We start from the raw sequence: 20347 nt of genomic DNA, 5'->3' as shown, positions 1-20347 counted from the left end.
GTAATCGGTCCCTAGGATTACGCACTACCTATTCTAACTTAAACTAACGCTAAGAACAACACACACACCCATGCCCGAGGAGGACAGGAACTTCCGACAGGAGGGAGTGGAGATCTCTTCTGAGCAGCAACAGTGTCGGTGTTATCAGGCCCAGGCGAGGCATTAAGCTTTGTGTCGCGCAGTCATCAAGGGCGCACGAGTGGAACATCGCCTCCGAAAGCCCATATCGATGATGTTTCGTTGTATGGTTCGTACGCTGACACTTGTTGATGTCCCAGCATCGAAATCTGCAGCAATTTGCGGAAGGGTTGCACTTCTGTCACGTTGAACGGTTCTCTTCAGTAGTCGTTGGTCCCGCTCTTGCGGGATCTTTTTCCAGCCACAGCGATGTCGCAGATTTGATGTTTTACTTGATTCTTAATATTCGCGGTACACTCTTAAAGTGGTTGAATGCTCAATAATGTTCGTGTCTGGGTAGTTTGGTGGCCAGCGGAAGTGTTTAAACTCAGAAGAGTGTTCCTGGAGCCATTCTGTAGCAATTATGGACGAATGGGGTGTCGCATTCCCCTGCTGGAATCGCCCAAGTGCGTCGGAAAGCGCAATGGACATGAATGGGTGCAGGTGATCAGATACCATGCTTACGCACGTGTCACTGGTCAGAGTCTTATCTAGACATATCAGGGGTCCCATTTCACTCTGACTGCACATGTCCCACACCATTATGGAACCTCCACCAGCTTGAACAGTCCCTGCTCACATGCAGGGTCCATGGATTCGTGAGGTTGTCTCCATACCCGTACACGTCCATTTGCTCGATATAATTTGAAACGAGACTTGTCCGACCATGCAAAATGTTTGCAGTCATCAACAGTCCAACGTTGGTGTTGACAGGCCCAGGTGAGGCGTAAAGCTTTCTGTCGTGCAGTCATCGAGAGTAGAGTGGGCCTTCGGCTTCGAAACCCCATGTCGATGATGTTTCGTTGAATGGCTCGCACGCTGAGATATGTTGATGGCTCAGTGGAAGAGTTGCACTTCTGTCATGTTGAATGATTCTCTTCAGTCGTCGTTGGTCACGTTCTTGCTGGATCTTTTTCCGGCCGCAGCAATGTCAGTGTTCAAATTTGTGTGAAATCTTATGGTACTTAACTGCTAAGGTCATCAGTCCCTAAGCTTACACACTACTTAACCTAAATTATCCTAAGGACAAACACACACACCCATGCCCGAGGGAGGACTCGAACCTCCGCCGGGACCAGCAATGTCAGTGATTTGATGTTTTATGGTACACTCGTGAAATGGTCATACAGGAAAATCGTATAAAGAGTCTTATTATATTCAAGTATTAATCTGTGTGAGAAATGACACTATTTCTGGAGACACTGACACAGTAAAAATTATCACTATGAATAACTATCAATGGGAACAACACGTGAAAGTAGTAATGGTGGATTTTGTTTATTTATTTATTTAACCTGATCAGAGTAGGGGGAAACAGCCTTGCCGCAGTGGATACACTGGTTCCCGTGAGATCCCCGATGTTAAGCGCTGTCGGGCGTGGCCGGCACTTGGATGGGTGATCATCTAGGCGCTGTTGCCGTTTTTCGGGGTGCACTCAGCCTCGTGATGCCAATTGAGGAGTTACATGACCGAATAGTAACGGCTTTGGTCAAGAATACCATCATAACGACTGGGAGAGTGGTGTGCTGACCCCACGCCCCTCCTATCCGCATCCTGCTTTGAGGATGACACGGCGGTCGGATGGTCCCAGTTGGCCACTCGTGGCCTGAAGACGGAGTGCTTGATCAGAGTAGGGCCATCAGGCCCTCTCTTACATCGGACCAGTGTTCCACATATGCAGCATTTTACACATCATAGTTGTATCATGACAGTAGTTTGAATAAGAAAAACAGATTAATCTGGACAGTAATGACTAAGATCTAATAAAGTAAATACTGGCACTATTTTTACAACCGCTGCTATACATAAATATTGTGATAAAAACAATAATAATAACAGTAAAAGAAAAAATGAAATAGTAGTGGTAAACATGAGAAAATTGGCAGTAGTAATGAAGATTTGTGCAAATGTAGATTAATATATTGGGGTATAAAGTAGATGTTTACTGGTATAGCGAGTTTTGGGGAGGGAGATTTAAGGAGGATGCATCAGTTAAGAAAAAAAACTGGGAACTGAGGAAAATCTAGTAGGAAAGAAGGAAATGATGGGGTGATGTGCATTCATGTACAGAGGAAGGCATTACTGTTGCTTACGTAGTTACGTCATTAACAGTTTTTTGAAGCCAGACATGTTTTTAAGTTCTATAATATAACGAGGAGGTTACTCCAGAGTCGGGTTCCTGCTACTGTAAAGGACTTCGAGAGGATGACTGAGCGATGTAGTGACGTGTTTCTGTCATGTTGTTCATGCATGAGCATTAAGGACGAGGAGAGATATGAGGGACAGTGTACATTTATAAGACAGTAGACGAGACAGAGTGCATGGAAATCTCTGCGTTTGTCTGCATGCAGCCAGGACAGTTGTCCATATGCTGGTGAAATATGATCAAAAAGTCGAACGTCACAAATATATTGGATGCAGGCATTCATGGCCAGTTCCAGACGTCGCGAATTTTCCTGAGAGAGACCTTGTAGGATAATATCGCTGTAGTCAATGACTGGGGGTATAAGCGTTTGTGTTAATTTCTTTTTCAAATTGAAAGGGAAGAATTTTTTATATCTTTGAATGACATGAAGGGATGCTGATGCTTTTTTGCACACTGCAGTTACTTGCTCTGTCCAATTTAGATTTTCGCCTATTATTACTCTCAAACTCTTTGCTGAGGGAGAGAAGTTGATATTTGTTCCATTTAGGATTAGAGATGGTAGGGTTCCTTATGTTTTGGGCTAAAGATCTTAGAGTGACCAACAAGTAACGTTTGGGTTTTATATGAGTTGAGTTTTAGTCCTATGTTCTGTGCCCATTTTGATAGTGGATCGAAGTCAGTATTGAAATTTTCAATAGCTTTCTTAAGATTAATTGGTTTTGCACTTAGATACAGCTGAAGGTCATCAGCATACATGCAATATTTGCAATAGGACAGAACCGATGACACATACAGAGAGAAGAGTATAGGACCTAATACTGAGCCCTGGGGAACGTCTGACACTACCTGCCGCCATTGTGATTTTATATTACTGGAAAGGACGCATTGCTAACAAGACCACATGTACGAGCAAAACCACTGCCCTGCACTTGGTGAGAAATTTAGACCGCTAAGTTTGGCAAGTAAGATGTCGAAGTCAACAGCATCAAATGCTTTGCTGAAATCTAAGAAGCAAATGATAGTCGCTTCTTGTCTACCCGTAGCAAGTTTCAGGTCATCTGTCATCTTTATCAAAGCGGATGTTGTGCTTCGATGTTTACGGAAACCTGATTGGTTTTCGTCTAGTAGGTTGTTAGTAGTTAAGTAGTTGGTGAGCTGGTCATGGACTATATATTCTAAGACTTTTGATAGTGCAGGAAGAATGCAGATAGGGCGGTAGTCAGAGGGTGCTTTGGCAACGTCCTTTTTAGCCAATGGCTTAATTTGTCCTAGTTTCCAGGCCTCTGGGAAAGATTACATTAGATTAGATTAGCTTTTCGTTCCATAGATCCATGCTGAGGAGATCCTCATGGATGTGGAACATGTCAACTTTTTTTTTTTTTTTTTTTTTTTTGGGATTAAGGAATCATTGAGAATGTCTGCTATAGAGGGCAGTAGTGGATCAATAATAAGTTCCACCATCTGGATAGTGATGCCATCATGTCCAGTAGATGCTGATGTAACCTGCATGATGGTTTTCTTGACAGTATTGCAAGTAATGTGTTACAGACAGAATTTTTTTTTTTTTTTTTTTTTTTTTTTTTTTTTTTTTTTTTTTTTTTTTTTTTTTTTTTTTTTTTTGCGGTTCACTTGTGGTTGTAGGTAATGTGAAGAATCGGTTTAGTTCTTCAGCTGGGACTATGGGATTTTCTGCAACTTGTATTTTGCCTAAACCGAGACTACAGAGATTTTTCCACAGGATAGGTGGTCTACATCTATTGTCAGTTAATGTACAGGCATGCCTGAGCTTAGCGTTTCTCACTGCTTGACTGACTATGTTTCGTTTCTGTTTGTATACAGTATGATTTTCAGGTGTAGGGTGTATCTTGTATGCTCGATGTGCAGAGTCTCTGAGATTCATGACCAGTTTTAGTTCATCAGTCAGCCAGGGTTCAGGTTTCCTTTTTAATTCTCTGGTCTTTAATGGAGCATATTTATCATATAGTTGAGTAATTTTGTTGGTGAAATCCTGAAGTTTTTGGTTTATGTCCATGAGGGGAGTAGAGGTCATCCCCCAAACTATTTCTTGTGCTCAGTTTCGAGTTCAGGCAAATTCATGCGTTTGAAGTCTCGGTATGTAGACAGTTTTTGTTTCTTTCTAGACATTCTAGTGAATACGTCATAAAAATAATGTCATGGGCAGACATGCCAGGCGCAGATATTTGAGAGGCGGATTATTCTGTTGGGAGATTTCGTTGCGAATATATCTATGAAAGTGCGACTGGTAGTCGTGTGGTGGGTAGCGCCGTATTTGAGGAAGAAAGCACCCTCTTAAATTTCCCACTGGAAGCACTATTGCGCAGAAAATTGATTTTAGTGTCACCTGCTAGAATTACATGTTCGTATGAAGATTCGAGACTTGAGAGGACAGTTTCGAAGCAGGCGAACCCACCGACTTTAGGAGGTTTGTAACGGACGCATATTAAGCACTTTCTGTTAAGGGATTTGATCTCTATGAACATATATTCCTCTTGTTTATCTACATTATTGTCCGATATATGTAGCGCAGTAGGTGATAAATCAGAGCGTATAGACCCCCTCGCCTGTTGCATCTGTCGTGTCTGAGAAAGATCTAGTCATCTAGGTTTACGGAAGTTGTGGCGATACTTGGTTCGAGCCAAGTCTCTGACAAAAGTATTACGTGTATATCAGTTGTTGTAAGTGTTCTGAGGAAGAGCTGGAAATCAGTTAGAAACGCCACACACGGTACCGGATGCGAAGTTTTCTAGGATACTGCTGCAGTCGTTGGAGTCCATAGTGACCAGGTTTGACAGTGGGCACTAAAGGAGTTCAAAAATGGCTCTGAGCACTATGGGACTTAACATCTGCTGAGGTCATCAGTCCCCTAGAACTTAGAACTAGTTAAACCTAACCAACCTAAGGGCACCACACACATCCATTCCCGAGGCAGGATTCGAACCTGCGACCATAGCAGTCCCGCAGTTCCGGACTGCAGCGTCTAGAACCGTTCGGCCATCGCTGCCGGCACCCTGTGGCATACTTAAAAAAAAAAGGCATACCGTAAAGAAGTTAGATTAGGACAGTCTGGAATAAAAATGACCCTGTTCTCACTGGATCCTGGTGGTATCGTAGGCAACATACCAGTAGATCATGCACTCACTCTACCGCCTCCAATACATGGCTGTCACAGCACCGTCAGAATAAAATGAGTGATTAGGCACACAAATAATTCATTATCCATCCACATCAATGGAATAGGACAAGAACGGGAAAGGACTGGTACAAATCTCGCTCCGAGAGGATTTTGTGGTGTCACCGCCAGACACCACACTTGCTAAGTGGTAGCCTTTAAATCGGCCGCGGTCCGGTAGTATACGTCGGACCCGCGTGTCGCCACTGTCAGTGATTGCAGACCGAGCGCCACCACACGGCAGGTCTAGAGGGACGTCCTGGCACTCGCCCCAGTTGTACAGCCGACTTTGCTAGCGATTCTACACTGACAAATACGCTCTCAATTGCCGTGACGATAGTTAGCATAGCCTTCAGCTACGTCATTTGCTACGACCTAGCAAGGCGCCATTACGTTATATTGAAATTATAAAACATGTACCGTCAAGAGCGATGTTCTCCAATTATGGATTAAAGTTAAGTATTATATCAACTACATACTTTATTTGCTACTATTAATTCCCTTAACTGTTCCAGACCTCGCGCCAGTTGCGTGAGCTTAACGCGTGCCTTTCGGCTTCCTCTCATAGTGACTTGGCTGTCTTGCCAAGTCACAACAGATTTCACCCGTGCCTTGCGGAATAGATACATAATATTTACTTATATAAGTTCATTAGATTAGGTCCTTCACCCTCTTTTTCGTCTTGGGCCAGAGTCTGAGCATACACTATTCTTTACCTCATAGTTACTGGAGAGATAATCATAATTTTAAAAAGACAAACGGTGATTTTAATATATCTAATGACAAGAAAGATTAAGGAAAGGCAAACCTACGTTTCTAGCATTTGTAGATTTAGAGAAAGCTTTTGACAATGTTGACTGGAATACGCTCTTTCAAATTATGAAGGTGGCAGGGGTAAAATACAGGGAGCGAAAGGCTATTTACAATTTGTACAGAAACCAGATGGCAGTTATAAGAGTCGAGGGGCACAAATCAGAAGCAGTGGTTGGGAAGGCAGTGAGACAGGGTTGTAGCCTCTCCCCGATGCTATTCAATCTGTATATTGAGCAAGCAGTAAAGGAAACAAAAGAAAAGTTCGGAGTAGGTATTAAAATCCATGGAGAAGAAATAAAAACTTGAGGTTCGCCGATGACATTGTAATTCTGTCAGAGACAGCAAAGGACATGGAAGAGCAGTTGAACGGAATGGACAGTGTCTTGAAAGGAGGGTATAAGATGAACATAGACAAAAGCAAAACGAGGATAATGGAATGTAGTTGAATTAAGTCGCGTGATGCTTAAAGTAGTAATGGAATTTTGCTATTTGGGGAGCAAAATAACTAATGATGGTCGAAGTAGAGAGTATATAAAATGTAGACTGGCAATGGCAAGGAAAGCGTTTCTGAAGAAGAGAAATTTGTTAACATCGAGTGTTGATTTGAGTGTCAGGAAGTCGTTTTTGAAAGTATTTGTATGGAGTGTAGCCATGTATGGAAGTGAAACGTGGACAATAAATAGTTCAGACAAGAAGAGAATAGAAACTTTTGAAATGTGGTGCTACAGAAGAATGCTGAAGATTAGATGGGTAGATTACATAACTAATGAGGAAGTATTGAATAGGATTGGGGAGAAGAGAAGCTTTTGGCACAACTTGACCAGAAGAAGGGATCGGTTGGTAGGACATGTTCTGAGGCATCAAGGGATCACCAATTTAGTACTGGAGGGTAAAAATCGTAGAGGGAGGCCAAGAGATGAATACACAAAGCATATTTAGAAGGATGTAGGGTGCAGTAGGTACTGGCAGATGAAGAAGCTTGCACAGGATAGAATAGCATGGAGAGCTGCATCAAGCCAGTCTCAGGACTGAAGACCACAACAACAACAACAACAACAATGACAATGTGAATAACAATGTCTACTAAGATCTAGTAGTACCACTACTACCAGTACTACTACCACAGCTGTTGTTAATAATAATAATAATGATGATGATAATAATGTTCTGTTATTACCAAGCAACAAACCTAGGAACCAACACAACTGGATACAGATCACAAGTATACACAACATTTATTACCAGATACCCAGAATTAAAATTTTTAACAGAACAACGACTAGCTGATCAGATCTGTGTAATAATCAAAAATAACAGGATACCCCAGTCAGAATTAGAAAACATTAAACAAGAAGTACAACAAGTACTGGAACAAAATAATGTGCAATCAGAAGAAGAAGAAAATACAGTAATGGACTCAAACATCCCAGAGCAAACAAACAAAGAACAACACGCATCAATTAAACAATCAGAGGAAAACGAAATCTTAAGACAGCCACCAGAACAAGCACAAATAGAACACGCAGTGACACACATGTTAGATATAGAAGAAAAATTTCAGCTGACATATATAGAATACAAAGACACAAATACAGACATTAGACCATTCTTGCATAGACCGCCAAATGACCCACAAGTCGAAACAACAATAAAAACTATCAACACAATCATACACAACAAAATAAATGAAAACACAACTATGGAAGAGTTACAACTACTGGTTTATATAGGAGCACTCACTACACTAAATATACACACTAGGCAGAGATCAGAACCAACCAACACACAGAAGAAACCCACAAAACCATCATGGCAACACAGGCTACAGATCAGAATAGAAAAACTGAGAAAAGACATCGGACAGCTAACACAATTTATAAGAAATGAAATGTCAGAAAAGAAACGAAAAAGGTTAGGTAAAATCTCACAACAAGAAGCGATAGAGGAATTAGATGAAAAGAAGCAGAAATTACAAGCGTTGGCCAAACAACTTAGAAGATACAAAAAAAGTGAAAATAGAAGGAAACAAAACCAAACATTCAACACAACCCAAAAGAAATTTTACCAGACAATAGATAACACACACATTAAAATAGACAATCCACCAAACATAACAGACATGGAACACTTCTAGAGCAACATATGGTCAAACCCGGTGCAACATAACAGGCATGCACGGTGGATACAAGCAGAAACAGACACATACAAGATAATACCTCAAATGCCTGAAGTGATAATTTTGCAACATGAAGTCACCCAAGCAATTAATTCTACTCACAATTGGAAAACCCCTGGAAAAGATAAAATAGCAAATTTCTGGCTAAAGAAGTTCACCTCAACACATTCACATCCAACCAAATTATTTAACAGTTACATTGCAGACCCATACACATTCCCTGATACACTTAACATGGAGCAACTTATCTGAAACCTAAAGATCAAGCAGACACAGCAAACCTAGCTAAATATCGCCCCATAACATGCCTACCAACAATATACAAAATATTAACTTCAGTCATTACACAGAAATTAATGACACATACAACACAGAACAAAATTATAAATGAAGAACAAAAAGGCTGTTGCAAAGGAGCACGAGGATGTAAAGAGCAACTGATAATAGATGCAGAGGTGACATATCAAGCTAAAACTAAACAAAGGTCGCTGCACTACGCATACATTGATTACGAAAAAGCTTTTGATAGTGTACCCCACTCATGGTTACTACAAATATTGGAAATATACATAGTAGATCCTAAATTGATACAGTTCCTAAACATAGTAATGAAAAATTGGAAAACCACACTTAATATCCAAACAAATTCAAATAATATCACATCACAGCCAATACAGATTAAGCGTGGAATATACCAAGGAGACTCATTAAGTCCTTTCTGGTTCTGCCTTGCTCTGAACCCACTATCCAACATGCTAAATAATACAAATTATGGATACAATATTACTGGAACATACCCACACAAAATCACACATTTGCTATACATGGATGATCTAAAACTACTGGCAGCAACAAATCAACAACTCAACCAATTACTAAAGATAACAGAAATATTCAGCAATGATATAAATATGGCTTTTGGAACAGACAAATGTAAGAAAAATAACATTGTCAAGGGAAAACACACTAAACAAGAAGATTACATATTGGATAACCACAGCAACTGCATGGAAGCGATGGAAAAAACAGATGCCTATAAATATCTAGGATACAGACAAAAAATAGGAATAGATAATACAAATATTAAAGAAGAACTAAAAGAAAAATATAGACAAAGACTAAAAAAAATAGTGAAAACAGAATTGGCAGCAAGAAACAAGACAAAAGCTATAAATACATACGCTATTCCAATATTGACCTACTCATTTGGAGTAGTGAAATGGAGTAACACAGACCTAGAAGCACTCAATACACTTACACGATCACAATGCCACAAATATAGAATACATCACATACATTCAGCAACAGAAAGATTCACATTAAGCAGAAACGAAGGAGGAAGGGGATTTATCGATATAAAAAACCTACATTATGGACAGGTAGACAATTTAAGAAAATTCTTTCTAGAACGAGCAGAAACTAGCAAAATACACAAAGCAATCACTCATATAAATACATCGGCTACACCACTGCAATTTCATAACCACCTCTACAAGCCTTTAGATCACATAACATCAACAGATACGAAGAAAGTAAATTGGAAAAAGAAAACACTACATACCAAGCACCCGTATCATCTAACACAGCCACACATCGATCAAGATGCATCCAACACATGGCTAAGAAAAGGCAATATATACAGTGAGACGGAAGGATTCATGATTGCAATACAGGATCAAACAATAAACACCAGATATTACAGCAAGCATATTATTAAAGATCCCAATACCACAACAGATAAATGCAGACTTTGTAAACAACAAATAGAGACAGTAGATCACATCACAAGTGGATGTACAATACTAGCAAATATAGAATACGCCAGAAGACATGACAATGTAGCAAAAATAATACATCAACAGCTTGCCTTACAACATAAACTTATAAAACAACACGTTCCCACATACAAGTATGCACCACAAAGTGTACTGGAGAATGATGAATTCAAATTATACTGGAACAGAACTATAATAACAGATAAAACAACACCACATAACAAACCTGACATCATACTCACCAATAAAAAGAAGAAATTAACACAACTAATCGAAATATCCATACCCAATACAACAAATATACAAAAGAAAACAGGAGAAAAAATTGAAAAATACACCCAACTGGCTGAGGAAGTCAAGGACATGTGGCATCAGGATAAAGTTGACATTATACCAATTATACTATCAACTACAGGAGTCATACCACACAATATCCACCAGTACCTCAATGCAATACAGCTACATCCAAATTTATATGTACAACTACAGAAATCTGTAATTATTGATACATGTTCAATTACCCGAAAGTTCCTAAATGCAATATAACACATACCATACAGTTAAAAGGAAGTGACGCTTGATCAAGGTCAGCGTCACTTTCCATTTTTAACCAGACTTAACGTCTGAGAAAGTAAAGAAATAATAATATTAATAAATTAATAGCAACATATAAAACATGTATTTATAAGGGTACAAAAGTTTCTGTTTTCGGGGAAATGGAGTTCTGAGGGTGATAAATTTAGCTAGACTGCATGTATGTAGCCTTAGGAACTAATAGTTTCTAATTAGAGCTTTCTTACAGAATTTGCACTGAAGAGCCAAAGAAAATGACATACCTGCCTAACATCGTGTAGAACCCCCACGAACACTCAGAATTGTCACAACACGACATGGTATGGACTCGACTAATGTGTAAAATAGTGCTGGAGGGCTTCCCATAAATCCTTAAGAGCACGACGGCGTGGAGACTTCTTCTGAACAGCACGTTGCAAGGCATCCCCGATATGCCCAATAATGTTCACGTCTCGAGAGTATGGTGGTCAGACGAAGTGTTTTAAACTCAGAAGAGTGTTCTTGGAGCCATTCTGTAGCAATTCTGGACGTGTTCGGTGTCGCATTGTCGTGCTGGAATTTCCCAAGTCCGTCGGAATGCACAATGGACATGAACGGTTGCAGGTGATGAGACAGGATGCTTACGCACGTTTCACCTGTGAAAGTCGCATCTAGACGTATCAGGGGTCCCACATCACTACAACTACACACGCCCCACATCATTATGGATCCTCCCCCAGCTTGAACAGTCCTCTGCTGATGTGCAGGGTCCATGAATTCCTGAGGTTATCTCCATACTCGTACACGCCCATCCGCTCGATACAATTCGAAACGAGGCTCGTCCGAGCAGACAACGTGTTTCCAGTCATCAACGGTCCAATGTCGGTGTTGATGGGCCCAAGCGAGGCGTAAAGCTTTGTGTCGTGGAATTGTCAAGGTTACATGAGTGGGCCCTCGGCTCCGAAACCCCATATCGATGATTTTTCGTTAAACGATTCCCACACTTACACTTGTTGATGGGCCAGCACTGAAATCGGCAGCAATTCGTGGAAGGTTCGCAATTCTGCCATGTTGAACGATTCTCTTCAGTCGACGTTGGTCCCATTCATGAAGGATCTTTTACCGGCCGCAGCGATGTCGGAGATCTGATGTTCTACAAGATTCCTAGTATTCACGGTACACCCTTGAAGCGACAGTACGGGAAAGTCCCCACTTCATCACTACCTCAGAGATGCTGTGTTCCATCGCTCGTGCATCGACTGTAACTCCACGTTTAAACTCACTTAAATCTTAAGGGCCTACTGTTGTAGCAGCAGTATCCGATCTAAGAACTGCGCTAGACACTTGTCTCCTACAGGCGTTGCCGACCGCAGCACTGTGTTCTCCCTTTATTTCTTTCTCGGGCCTTTGTCCCGCTGCATCACGGGGTCGGCATTGTTATTACGGATTTGGCAGTGGTAATGGCAGAAGGTGGCCGGATGCCCTTCCTGCTGCCACCCCGAACCCCCCGGGATGGAAGTAGTGTACCCCAGTTGTCTGCGTCTAGTGTAAGTTGGGAAAGAGTGCGAACGTTTGAAAATATCTGTGAGTCGTGTAACTGAGACGGAACGTAGGGACCAGCCCAGTATTCACCTAGCGGGATGTGGAAAAGCGCCTAAAAACCACATCCAGGCTGGCCGGCATACCGGCCCTCGTCGTTAATCCGCCGGGCGGATTCGATCTGCGGCTGGCGCCCCTACCCGAGCAGGAAGCAATGCGTTAGTGCTCTCGGCTCCCTGGCAGGTACCTCTGTGGTTGAATACTGTTGCCTACATCAGTTTCGTTGGTGTTACAGAGTAACAAGTTGTCTGGTGCTTCTGTTCAGTGCTCCAGCAACGTGCAGATAGAGGGAAGAAGAATGTCAAGGCATCAGAAGACTGTAACCTTTTCATGAGGATTAGAATGCAGAAATAAAACCCCCTGACTGGTGGCAGCAGCGTGGAGTTCCCCCTCTCAGCCAGGACAATGAGCTCGCCACCTCTGGCCTACCTCACTCCTCACCCACCACCCATCCAATGTGGCCGCCTGTTCACGTGGCGCAAAGCTTGCTGTTATTGGCCATGTCGGCACAATGTCAGACTCTGTCCAGCCTGACATGTCTTCGTATCTCTACATCATAAATTGTAACACTTGTTTTGTGGAGACGTTGATAAACAACTCAATGGCATCGAATACTTGACAGTCTGTTACTCGCATAGGATATTTTAAAGCAACACATGAAAACAAATACACTACTGGCCATTAAAATTGCTACACCACGAAGGTGACGTGCTACAGACGCGAAATTTAACCGACGTGAAGAAGATGCTGTGATATGCGAATGATTAGCTTTTCAGAGCATTCACACAAGGCTGGTGCCGGTGGCGACACCTACAACGTGCTGACATGAGGAAAGTTTCCAACCGATTTATCACACACAAACAGCAGTTGACCGGCGTTGCCAGGTGAAACGTTGTTGTGATGCCTCGTGTAAGGAGGAGAAATGCGTACCATGATGTTTCCAACTATGATAAAGGTCGGTTTGAAGCCTATCGTGATTGCGGTTTATCGTATCGCGACAGTGCTGCTCGGGTTGGTCGAGATCCAAGGACTGTTAGCAGAATATGGAATCAGTGGGTTCAAGAGGGTAATACCAAACGCCGTGCTGGATCCCAACGGCCTCGTATCACTAGCAGTCGAGATTACAGGCATCTTATCCGCATGGCTGTAAAGGATCGTGCAGCCACGTCTCGATCCCTTAGTCAGCAGATAGGGACGTTTGCAAGACCACAACCATCTGCACGAACAGTTCGACGATATTTGCAGCAGCACGGACTATCAGCTCGCAGACCGTGGCTGCGGTTACCCTTGACGCTGCATCACAGAGAGGAACGCCTGCGATGGTGTACTCGACGACGAACCTGGGTGCACGAATGGCAAAACGTCATTTTTTCTGATGTATCCAGATTTTGTTTACAGCATCATGATGGTCGCATCCGTGTTTGGCGACATCGCAGTGAACGCACGTCTCGGTCACCTCTTGTTCGCATTCACGGCACTTTGAACAGTGGACGTTACATTTCAGATGTGTTACGACCCGTGGCTTTACTCTTCATTCGATCCCTGCGAAACCCTACATTTCAGCAGGATAATTTACGACCGCATGTCGCAGGTCCTGTACGGGTCTTTCTGGATACAGAAAATGTTCGACTGCTGCCGATGGCCAGCACATTCTCAAGATCTCTCACCAGTTGAAAACGTCCGGTCAATGGTGGCCGAGCAACTGGCTCGTCACAATACGCCAGTTACTACTCTTGACGAACTGTGGTATTGTGTTGAAGCTGCATGGGCAGCTGTACCCGTACAAGTCGATCAACAACAGAATCCACGGAGCCAACCAAGCGTCGCATTTTCTCATGCTCTTTTATGATGTGCCGCTCTATATCCCGCCAACGTTCGGCAGTCACATGTAAAAAAGTTGGCGGCTCAACAGTCTTGTTATTTCCCGAGCCAAATCCCTTAACTTGGCTCCAGATCAATTTGATGGATTCCTATTGTAATGGTACAGTGGCAGACGTAAAAATGCAGCACTGGTACGGTGTGCTCGACGCTGTGAAAATGATTTTTTTTTACGTTTGTACGACAGATATCTACATCTGTGACATAAAACAATTGGCGTAGTCCAAATAAAGAATATTTAGTTTTTCATTTTTCCCTTAAAAATTAAACTGTTATGTTTTCTTAATGTAAGCAACCTTTATTATGTCTTTCATAAAATATCAGTAATTGAGAAAATTAGATTTGAAATGAACACAGGAATCTCACGCGCAATGTGTAATGAAAAACAAGAAGACGTGCATTATTCATAAAAAATGCTGATGAATTTTACTATTACGTGATGTGGGTATTTCAAATTGAACGAGAAAAGAAAATTTACTCAGGCAGACTAGAACGAGCGAACCATGTACTGCAATGCCTATTTCTTGGCACTTTTTAACCGTCTTCCACACGCGTAATTCACTGTTCAACAGGAAGCAGTCTCAGCCATTTTCATACTGCCGTATCAACAGCGCGACAATCAGAGTACAACACTACATGGGCTGTGACTGTACACGATTTTTGAAATAAAAACTACGTAGCTAAAGCGTGATTAAGAAATACCCTGATGGCTTTTAATACATCTGAATAGCTTAAAGTTTCATTGAACGTAACTTAGTAATAATACAGGGTGGTCCATTGTTCGTGACGGGGCCAAATATCTCACGAAATAAGCGTCAAACGAAAAAACTACAAAGCACGAAACTTGTCTAGCTTAAAGGGGGAAACCAGATGGCGCTATGGTTGGCCCGCTAGATGGCGTTGCCATAGGTCAAACGGATATCAACTGCGTTTTTTTTTTTTAAATAGGAACCCCCATTTTTTATTACATATTCGTGTAGTACGTAAAGAAATATGAATGCTTTAGTTGGACCACTTTTTTCGCTTTGTGATAGATGGCACTGTAATAGTCACAAACATATGGCTCACAATTTTATACGAACAGTTGGCAACAGGTAGGTTTTTTAAATTAAAATACAGAACGTAGGTACGTTTGAACATTTTATTTCGGTTGTTCCAATGTGATACATGTACCTTTGTGAACTTATCATTTCTGAGAACGCATGCTGCTACAGCGTGATTACTTGTAAATACCACATTAATACAATAAATGCTCAAAATGATGTCCGTCAACATCAATGCGTTTGGCAATACGTGTAACGACATTCCTCTCAACAGCGAGTAGTTCGCCTTCCGTAATGTTCGCACATGCATTGACAATGCGCTGACGCATGTTGTCAGGCGTTGTCGGTGGATCACGATAGCAAATATCCTTCAACTTTCCCCACAGAAAGAAATCCGGGGACGTCAGATCCGGTGAACTTGCGGGCCGCGGTATGTTGCTTCGACGACCAATCCACCTGTCATGAAATACGCTATTCAATACCGCTTCAACCGCACACGAGCTATGTGCCGGACATCCATCATGCTGGAAGTACATCGCCATTCTGTCATGCAGTGAAACATCTTGTAGTAATACCGGTAGAACATTACGTAGGAAATCAGCGTACATTGCACCATTTAGATTGCCATCGATAAAATGGGGGCCAATTATCCTTCCTCCCATAATGCCGCACCATACATTAACCCGCCAAGGTCGCTGATGTACCACTTGTCACAGCCATCGTGGATTTTCCGTTGCGTAATAGTGCATATTATGCCGGTTTACGTTACCGCTGTTGGCGAATGACGCTTCATCACTAAATAGAACGCGTGCAAAAAATCTGTCATCGTCCCGTAATTTCTCTTGAGCCCAGTGGCAGAAGTGTACACGACGTTCAAAGTCGTCGCCATGCCATTCCTGGTGCATATAAATATGGTACGGGTGCAGTCGATGTTGATGTAGGATTCTCAACACCGACGTGTTTGAGATTCCCGATTCTAGCGCAATTTGTCTGCTACTGGTGTGCGGATTAGCTGCGGCAGCAGCTAAAACACCTACTTGGACATCATCATTGGTTGCAGGTCGTGGTTGATTTTCACATGTGGCTCAACACTTCCTGTTTCCTTAAATAACGTAACTATCCGGCGAACGGTCCGGACACTTGGATGATGTCGTCCAGGATACCGAGCAGCATACATAGCACACGCCCGTTGGGCATTTTGATCACAATAGCCATACATCAACACTATATCGACTTTTTCCGCAATTGGTAAACGGTCCATTTTAACACGGGTAATGTATCACGAAGCAAATACCGTCCGCACTGGCGGAATGTTGCGTGATACCACGTACTTGTACGTTTGTGACTATTACAGCGCCATCTGTCACAAAACGAAAAAAAGTGGTCCATCTAAAACATTCATATTTCTTTACGTACTACACGAATATGTAATAAAAAATGGAGGTTCCTATTAAAAAAAACGCAGTTGATATCCGTTTGACCTATGGCAGCGCCATCCAGCGGGCCATTCATAGCGCTGTCTGGTTTCCCCCTTCAAGCTAGTCGAGTTTCGTTCTTTGTAGTTTCTTCGTTTGATGCTTATTTCGTGAAATTGTTGTAGTCCATACGTGGCATAACAGCAATGCTTAACAGTATTGAGATATTTGGCTCGGTCACTATCAGTGGACCACCCTGTATTCCTCTCGCCAAATATCCATATCTTCCTCCCATTTCACTTCACTAACCCCCACTGTATCTAGCTGAGCCTTTGGATGATTTCAGATTTTCTAGCTTTTCTACTACGTCCGCACTTCTGAAATTCTATGCTCTGACTCGTAGAATACTGGTTATTGGTTACTGATTGTTGGTTATTGAATCTTTTCCTCATGGTCACCTCCACCTTGCCAGTCTGCAGCTGGAAATGTGAATGGCGGTCTAATATGGGATCTTTTGCTAATTGACAGATCATCATAACGCTTTTTGACTTACATTTCACATGTCCTGTGGGTACAGATGCTCCTTTACTGCATTGGTTTCCGTCGCCTTCTGCATCCTCCCGTCATTAATCATTACTTATTCTTCCACCTTTTAGAGGCAGTTCCTCATCGCAAGAGCAAGGCAGTGCCCTGAACTTCTGTCCACTTCTCCACACCCTTTGACAAGGCCATTGGACGAAGTAGGGTGACTCCTTATGCCAGAGGTTATCGGTCGCCAATCCTAATGATTTTTATCAAAAATTCGAACAACAGTTGGGCTCAGTCATAGGTCCGACAGCATTTTGACTAATCAAAGACGCTACTACCAGACCACAGGTGTATTCTGTACCTGATTTAAACTTGACACTATGTTTCCGAACGAAGTTTGGAAGGCAGGAGACGAGGTACTGGCGGAATTAAAGCTGTGTTGGGCTGGTCCCGAGTCGTGCTTGGGTAGCTCAACTGGTAGAGCACTTGCCCGTGAAAGCCAAAGGTCCCGGATACGAGTCTCGGTCCAGGACACAATTTTAATCTGTCAGGAAGTTGCTTTGACACTATGTGATAGAAAATTTTGTTTCTATCTCAGTTTGAACAACATCAAACAGTATCTTTTCATACTGAATGTAGAACTGGTGTGGTTGTATTTCTGATGATTGTTTGTCAGTTCTGTCTGCCTCAGCTGAATACTGTGACAGGAAACAGACTAAAGGGGACACACATATTCCGTAAGTAATTTGTAATTCTTTTCACATAAAAGTACATCTCTAGGCTATGCTGACCAACAAAATTGCAATACCAGGAAGAGTAGTAAATAACAAAATCTTACTTATTGTGTGGACATAGTACAATAGGGAGCATGTGATCAGGGGTGTAATGATTAGGAAATATAGTGCACAGAGCTACCACCTCTGACGTAAGCAGTTGCAGTAAGCGTGTTGGACATTACATTGAACTGAGCCTGAACGACCGAATCGGGTATGTAATTCCATGCTACTTCTAGGTCACACTTCAAAAAACGTAGTGGTTGATGAGTGCTGACATACCAGTTTATTGCAAACCCATGACCAAAAGTTTTCAGTGGTTGAGGGATCTGAACAGTATCCTGACCAGGGCAACTGTGGAACACCCTCTGTATTGTGGTAGATAAGGAATATCTGGACAACATGCCGTCTTGTGTTATCTAGTTGAAACATAACGTTAAGGAGACCACAAAATTTGGGAACGCTCACATGCAATAACACAGCTGAAATGTGACAAATGCCTACCAAATTACCAGCTATTCGAACAAGGTCGTGTTGTTTACCGAATGGCACCTCATACCTTAATACAGGGATATCGATCTACATGATGGTGAGAAATGCATTCTCACAACATTTGTTCTCCTTAGAGCATCCACACACACAAATGCGCCCACAGTGATCCTGTGCATAGTACTGTGATTAGTCTGGAGACGCAACATAGTGCCACTCCCACATGCAGTGCGGTCATTGTCCACACTGCTGTCATTGTTCTTTCTCTGCTGTGGGTGAAGGATGAGTAGTCACTGAGCAAACAGATGGTGGTGTTGCACATACCGACATACTGTTCGAGTGGGTACGTGTCTTACCTCAAATGAGTTTATTTCCTAACTCAAGATGTGTGAGACAGATGTACGATGTTACACAGACAAGCAAATAATGTAACGCCCCCTTGGGGTATAGTTCAGTGGGTCTATTAATAGTTGTGGGATCCCGAATAATGTTATCAACAACATAACGATAAGCCAAAGTCTAAATACAACATGTGATCAAACATATCCGGACACCTGGCTGAAAATAGCTTAAGAGTTTGTGCCGCCCTCCACCGGTAATGCTGGAATTAAATATGGTGTTGGCCCACCCTTAACACAGATGACAGCTTCCACTCTTACAGGCATACGTTCAGTCAGGTGCTGGAAGCTTTCTTTGGGAATGGCAGCCCATTCTTCACGGAGTGTTGCACTGAGGAGAGGTACCGATGTCGGTTGCAGCCGTTAAAAAACCGGTACGACAGTTCTATGTACGGAAAGAAATCAGGAGAAAAGTAATGATGACATCTAAACTATGCCACGAAAAAGTTATACCACTGGATGCAGTAGGTAAAGTGCTACCTGCATTCGCTTTCGCCTCTGTTTCCGTCTTAGTCAGTCCTCCAAAAATTTTTCCTAGCTTCTGCGAATCGCGGCAATAAGTTCGAAGAGCACTAGTCTACATCGCTCTTAGCATAACAGACACCGAATGTTTTAGTGAAAAGGGTTCAACATTTTTCCCCACTTTGATGTTGCAAACATCTCTCTGGCTTTGGATTGCTAATGTAAGGATAGATACAGAATTTATCACATTCAGATTAGCTAAATGACTCATTTAAGTGTTAGGGATCTGTACTGCGAACTGAACTATTACAGAGAGCCAGTATCGTTTATCTCGCAACAATGGCAGGCGTGAATGCTTGATAATCGTGATCGCGTAGTTTCCTTGCAATTTATGCATAGAATATGTGATCAGATGTTCAATCCGGATATAATGCCCAGCAAGTTAATTGATGTGTTTTTCCTGTGGCGTAGCATTGCAGTTGAATACCTACAAAGGGAAGATACTAGTTAAATGATTACATATGTTAAGAAAACACCTCCGTGTTTTATCACGGCACTCCTACAGTGGTTACATTCCACCTGAAAACTAAAACAAAATTTACATCAATTTCCGTATCGATTCCGTCTGATAGAATGAAACAGTATTTTTTATAAATCTTACTTCCCCTTCAACTATTTTAAAACAACACATCCCAAAGTTTTTTGAAATTAAATAATACAGTCTATGTGTTCCTAGAGAATAAGAAGATACTATGTAAAAAGCTTGGGAAAATTCGGTTGGGAGAGGGAGTGCGCCGACCACAGCTATCACGTAATCAACCTATTTCTAGGTCGCCGTGTTGGTAAGTACCTACCACAAATAAGCAGAATTTTGGAACACACATGCAGGTATCAGGTAGATTCCAGCAATACCAAATACTCAGGTGTGACGCA

This window comes from Schistocerca serialis, chromosome 11 (assembly GCF_023864345.2).
Source record: "Schistocerca serialis cubense isolate TAMUIC-IGC-003099 chromosome 11, iqSchSeri2.2, whole genome shotgun sequence".
NCBI classification, from domain to species: domain Eukaryota; kingdom Metazoa; phylum Arthropoda; class Insecta; order Orthoptera; family Acrididae; genus Schistocerca; species Schistocerca serialis.
Note: the sequence above shows the minus strand (reverse complement) of the source record.